The sequence below is a fragment of the Peromyscus leucopus genome, chromosome X (genome assembly GCF_004664715.2).
Source record: "Peromyscus leucopus breed LL Stock chromosome X, UCI_PerLeu_2.1, whole genome shotgun sequence".
Taxonomy (NCBI): domain Eukaryota; kingdom Metazoa; phylum Chordata; class Mammalia; order Rodentia; family Cricetidae; genus Peromyscus; species Peromyscus leucopus.
Window position 1 is genome coordinate 3,926,036 of NC_051083.1, and position 7,316 is coordinate 3,933,351.

A 7,316-nucleotide genomic window follows, 5' to 3' on the forward strand; every position below is an offset into this window, starting at 1 on the left:
AAATTGTTAAGAATAAGTTTACTTTAATTAAAGATAATTAAGAAATAAAACTTGGCTGGAGAGATGGCTCAGAGGTTAAGAGCACTGACTGCTCTTCCAGAGGTCCTGAGTTCAATTCTCAGCAGCCACATGGTGGCTCACAACCATCTGTAATGAGATTTGGTGTCCTCTTCTGACCTGTAGTCATACATGCTGTATACAAAATAAATAAATAAATCTTAAAAAAAAAAAAAAAAGAGAGAGAGAGAGAGAAATAAAACTTATTGATTGATTGGCCGACCTAAACTGTAAACTGTTAAGGATAAGTTGTACTTAAGCTATAAGCTATTAGAGATAATTTTCAGGATACAAATTAAAACTTGATCATCATAAATGATCAAATTCTCTAATGTATACAAAATCATATTTATATACATGCTATGTATGCTAAATTTCATATAATCAATTCATTACTTATCCCCTAATATTTAAAAAGTTTACACTCTGGACAAAACTGCCATACCCCTCATTGCCAGGGTTTTGTCCAAACTATGCTTTAAGATAATTTAGATTATATTTCCATTTACCAGGTTTAAAGACAATTTGCCTTACTATCTAATTTCAAGTAAAAGATAGTTCACCTAACAGATTTCAAAATGACCCTTTACCATTCCTTTATTAAAAGAAATTCACTTTACATTGGCTATTTTTAATAATCAATCACTTATTTCTCCTGACAAGTTTAATACATAGATGCTTTTGGATATAAAGTTTTTATAGGGATATAAAGGTTTAGATATAGAGAATGTTTAGGAAAGTTAAAAAATAACATGATATATGAATTGCCAGTTATTAGGATAGATCATTGTAACACATAAACATCTAGATATGTTATTAATGATACATGAATCTCAGTAATAACCTAGAGATACTGAGGATGTATGCCTAAGTTAGATCTGTAGATAAAGTTTTTATTGAGGTCTGAGATATATAAGCTTTAGGAATGGACCTTTATGTCTTAATATAAGAGTCTGGACCTCCCCAGAAGGGACACTGGGGCTAAATATAGGCTGTAGCTCCTCTGCTGTACAAGGTATAAAAATTGTCCCAGTAAAGGTTGATCCTGACTTTACTAAAGAAATTAAGATTATTGTACAACCCTCTACAAAAACAATTCAGATTCATGCAGGGCAGAGCCTAAGGGAGCTACTGGTGTGAATTCCAATGATATGGCCTTCTGGTTCAGGATTCCAAACCAACTAAACACTTAAAATACAGGGGGAAAAATAATCGGCTTGCTAGACATAAGCACGGTTGTTTCTTATATTTCAGGAAAAGATTTGCCAAGTACTTAAGATGACTACTACTCTTTTGTCTCTTATAGGCCTAGGTCAACCTAATATTATTGCTAGCAACTCAAAAATATTAAGGTGGTCAAATAGATAAAATTATGACATATTTTGCCCATATGTCATCCACCATACCTAACACACTATGGGAAGGAGACATACTGTAACAAATGGATGTACCATTAATCTCTGCTATGAACTAATATCATCTCAAATGCATTAGATGGGTTTTAAACTTAAAGGAACTTGAGTAAACAAGCTCAAGACATAATTGGGCCCTTTATTCCAGAAATCATACATGACAGACATAGCCTAAGGTATCAAAATTTATCCTAGGGGCCACTGTCCACTGTTGACTCCGTTACTTGTAAATCTGATGCTCCTATCTGGGTTAAGTAATGACCTTTAAATGCTGAGAGAATTGTAATTGCTACCTGTCTGGTGGAGGAAAAACTTAAATATTGGGCATATAAAGCCCCCCACCAGTCTTTAAATCACCCCAATATCTTTTTATTTAGGAATATCAGGATTATAGACTGTTACAAGACCTTAAGAAATTAAATATAATTTATTAAAGCCAAGGGGAACCTCACAGCCTGGCTTCCCATCTCCCACGGCCATCCCCAGAAACCAAAAAATAATTGCCATAAATGTACAAGATTGCTTCTTTACCATGCCTCCTCACCCTAAAGATTGTCAGCATTTCAAATACTTTGTTTGCCTACTCACCCTGCCATGATGGAGGCCGAAGCCGACATACAGAACAGGAAATGCGAGTTCTGTTTATCCAGGACTCATTCTTTGAACAGAGTTCCTCATTTTATCCATACAGATTAACTTTCAGAACTGTCAGTTATAGCTTCTTCACGGTCCCCCAACCTAATAATTATATGTGTGTGTGTGTGTGTGTGTGTGTGTGTGTGTGTGTGTCTTACAATAATTTTATTGCACAGATGATGCCAAACTATGAAACTTATGAGTCTATAGAATGGCAAATAACTCTACAGGATATACTGGCACCTTTTCTTATGTCTGTCCAACAATTACAAATTCTTTCCCTATGGAAGCTCACCATGAGGCTTACTTAAGATTTATGGTTATGAAATAAGAAGTAATACACCATTTATTTTTACTGCTTTTCAATTTTAGGAATGCCTAGAACTCATATAGACAACAGCCTTACTTATACTTCAAGAACTCTTAAGAATTGGCGCTTAGATTTTTCATATCTCCCACTACAGGCATTCCTTATTACTCCCAGGCCAAGCCACAAAGTCATACCTAAGCCTCTGTGATCTTCTCACTGGTATTTGAAAAAGTCCTGATGTTTCCATACTGTCAGGAGGAGGACATGCCTACATGTCTTCACAGGACATTGACCTGCCTTTATGAATCCTGGATCGCCTGGTCACGCCATATACTAGGCCACTGCAGGACAAAGGCGCTCTAAAGCTGCCAGACTGAATACAGACTGTTATTTACCTCTAGATTCTTAAATATTGAGCTTTGAATATAAATAAATTGATACAACTCCAGATCCTTTTGATGAACTGTTCATCAATGATATAAAACTCATAGAAATATGATTAGAAATAATAATTCTCTTCTACAAAATTTACCACTGTTGTATTGCTAACATATCTAAGCTTTTGTCCATTAAGAAGGTTCTTACAAGCTTCAGGAGATCAAAATTTGCCAACGCTCACAAACCAAGAAGGACTGCGAGGAATGCAACCTAACTACAGTTCTTATCTCCCACTTACAAAATTTCTTTTTCTCCTCTGGGTGGGGGAGGAGCCTTCCCTTTCCCTGGCCTAGTATCCCCTTCTCTTATCTGCTAACCATGCATTTAATATCCCATAGGTACGCCTAAGAGAAAAAGATTCCTCTTTAAAACTCCTCATCTTTAAAACTCTTCGGCTGCATGTTCTACCATTAATACACATATTTGTTTCCAGCAGAAATTCTAACCATTTAAAGAGTTACAGGTTGTCATCCTCTGGCCCATGGACATGCTGTCTAGCTGCAGGTCTGCATCCCACCCTCCAGGCTACACCGATGTGCTGTCCAGCCCAACCCTGCGTCACGCCCTCCAGTCCACAAGACAGAAAATTCTGCTACATTGCCTGTCTCACAGAGCCTGAAACAGCCTGCAATTCCTGGGTTTCCACTGCATTCCAGGCCTCAAGACCCCCAGCTTCGCCCCCATATCCGCAGGAAGTAACCATGGGAGATTTCTACAGCCCCCCTTTGTCACGGACCCCTCTTTGTGAACTGAACTCTCCAGCCCAGGGGCTGGACTGCCCTTAAAAATGCTCTATTATCAATTGTATAAGTCTTGCCCATGATCCTGAAATGTATGTACTATCAGATAATTCTCCTCATGTACTTATGATATGTATGTAAGTCTTGCTATGTATACCCTGACACAGGTTATTACTGTTTTCTCATAGCTAGTGGTTTAATATTGCATTGATTACAAATTTAAACTAGGTAAGCTTCAGCTGCAGCCTTAGCCCCACAGGTGCCCATGACTCAGGTAACTTGTTAACTATGCCTCCTTAAAATACAGGTTAGCCAAATTAATACCACTAACCAAAGAATAATAGATAGAGTTAATGTTCCAAATTAACCATTTCTTTTTGATAAGTCACAATCATAGTATTCAGACACTTTTGACCATATCATGCAATACTTGCTAAGGATAGATTTTTATGTTATTCCTCTGCTCCCTTTTTGAGACAGAGCTATTCTAACTATATACAGCTATGCCAATTAGATGGTTAAACTAATCCTCAGCCTGCCATCTATATAGACTATTGATTATAAATATATATATCATAGGTACAATATTGATTAAATATCAATGTTAATCATTACTTATCATTTTTCAGAAATCTCCAAACTTAAGTTTAACTACATATTCAATGTCCTACAAAATTTTTTTTTAACTAAATGAAAAAAGGGGAGCTGTTGCGGGCTGCAGGAATATATCATAAGAACTCAGCTGGTTATGGCAAAGTCACTACCTGGAGGGATCATGGAATTCCTCCAGAGGAAGCCAAATCCCAAGGAGTTTTTGGTGTTACTTGGCTTGTTATATATCAGCTGTATTCTGTTATGAAATTCATGTGTGCCTTCATAGCTTTCCCAATTGACTTTTCCCTAAGAAGAGCTAACAGTGTAGACTGATCACTCTCTGGACATACACATTCCAGGTAATTTGGAGAACAGCCTCAGGAAAGGCTTTCTCTGGAATCAGATTATCTCCCTTGGCCACTTTCAAGGACTACAGGAAACACCACCCAGGTGGGCGCCCATTGTTAGTCCCAGGTGGACTAACAATGATAATAGCCCACATGCAAGTCTCCTGACTTAAGGTAAATTCCACAAGGGGACACCGCCTAGGTCAGGTAGACATTAAGTAATAGCTTTATACAATTTAGCTCAGACCCCTCCTTTCTTACAGCCTTACTAACTTTATAGACCTCTAACTACTTACCTAACCACTTCTAGGAATATTTAGATAAACTTCTGTGCTAACAGCTATGCTCAGCCAGAACTCCCAGTTCAAGCCTCCCTGTAATTATCATTATTGGTAGCATCTGGCCAGGTCCATCACCGGATGGAGGAAAGTACCGTATCAGAGATACCTCTGTACTCTCTAGAACAGACTTAAGCATCCAGGCTACCTGTTTGAGAAGGCCTGGCGGATGTGCCAATTAAGCCTTACTTCCTCTTTTCCCAAACCTTACCTCCAGTTCCAGATCTCCCTTTAACTATCACCAGAGGCATCTAGCTGTACACAGGTTGCCTAGAGACTGAGCACACTTTCCCCCACCCTGCAGAAAAACGGCAGACAGCTTGGACAGATAGGAGCCACAGGAAAAAAGAAGACAGTTTTATTTTCTCCCATTGACCTAGCAACTTATAGATTTTTTACATCTTTTACCAAACACATTTAAGGTTATAGTTGTGCACGTAAGACCCCTCTTCTTAGACATTACCCATATTTAGCCTTTAGTTGATTCATTAGTCACTTCCCCTTTGGGTCACAAATGGTAATTAACAACTAGTGCCCCTCTTTGTAATTCTTATCAACCCTCCATTTGATCCTGATAGTGGACAATCACTGCCTGAGGAAGTTCAGGCTGAGTGTCCTGGGTGGAGGGGAGGATTGTGATTTTGGAGAGATATATAACTGTAAAGCAGAGGACAGAGAGGGGAGAAGAGAATGGAAGAACTAGAAGGGTAAGAACTTGAGAGGAACGAACTGAGATGGGGAAGAACTAGATTGAAGAGCTAAAAGAGAGGACTAGAGGAACGAGATGGAAGATGAGGAAGAGCCAGATGGGGAAGAACAAGATGAGGAAGAGCCAGATGAGAGAGAAGGAGACGGTAGAGGAGCTGATGGGGGAAAGAACTAGATAGATGAGAACCTAGAAGGGACAGAACTAGATGAAGGAATTAAGATAGAACATAGAGGGGACAGTAGATAAATATAGAGAGAAATCAGGCAAGAAAGGAGCTAGACATGAGAACAGAACCGAAGCTGTGTATAAAGGATGTTATGCCAGAGGAATTAAAGCAAGTGGACAATAGAACTCGGTGTGCTGAGATTCAATTTACAGAAAATAGTCCTCGCCGTCAGTAGTTCTCTCTCCTGAGCCCCTGGGATGTATAATATTAAGGCTGGTCCCTCTAATATTATACAAGAACTACTGACCCATCTTAGGCCAACTTTATGAGTGGAGAGATTTTAGTGCTTAAAATTGTTTTATCTGAAGCAACAGTGGCTACAGTTACCCAAATTCACTATATTCACAGGTCTATGAAGCTGTTAACACCAGTGTGAAATGTCTCTAGTCCTGAACATTAGCTAGATGACTTCACACAGGACAAATTTGGCAACTCTAGATGCATACAAATTATAATACCATCCATTAGTATAAGCAAGTGATGGAGAAGTCCTTAAACTTTAAAATGTATAGAATACATGTACTAGCAAATGATCGCCCTAATGTGAAGATTCTACATGATGCTAATTTGAGAGTTCCTACTTCTCTGAAACTCTCTGGGACTGTAAATAACAAGTACTAACATTAACTAATTCTTATTTAAAATTCCATTTTCTAGGATTCATCTCCTAACTGCCATGATTCAGAGTAACTCAGATGGTGTTGAGTAAGCTGGGGTAAACTCTTCTTGCAATCCTCACAAGCAGCCAAATTTGGTTACCATTACTTGTCACTTGTTGAGTACTTGTTTTTAAATCTCCAATATCTTTCCACCATTATGTGAATGGCACAATGGATGTGAACAAAAAACCTCAGTCTCTGTAGACTCTGTTATACAGTTCTCATTTGCTGAACCACTTTTTTTTATAACTCTACAAGAGTGAACCCAGATCTTCTGATCTAACAGTAACATTTTACGACTAATAGGAGTATATGGTATATAACCCTAGCACTCAGAAGCTGGGAGGAAAGATGCCAAGAATCAGTGGCCTCCCACGGCTAGATAATAATACAACAAAACTATTCCATTCAGGATATTAAGGGCAAACCTAAGAATTTCAAGTCATTTGCAGCTAGAAAATCACCTTTATGGTACCATTTTTTTATTCCTATGTTCTTCTCTGTTTCTGAGATTAAATTTTCTATCCAAAAGCAAATGAGGTAGTAGTTTTGTTTGTTTGTTTGATACCCCTAGGCTGCAGTTCCTCCTTGTGAGAGCTTAGAATAGAAATTAAAGCTAATAAATGAAGGTAAAATATTAAGGAAGCATTGCTTCCTGACTTTCTCTTTTACTTTGTTACTGTCTCATGTTAAGCTAGCTCTCTTATCCAACCCAGGACCACTTTCTTAGAGATATTACCAACTCAGTGGAAGAGCCTTCCCACATCAATCAAAATCAACACAATATCTCTCAGAATTAGCAACCAGATATTTTGGTCTAGGCACACCCTCAATTGATGTTTCCTCAGAT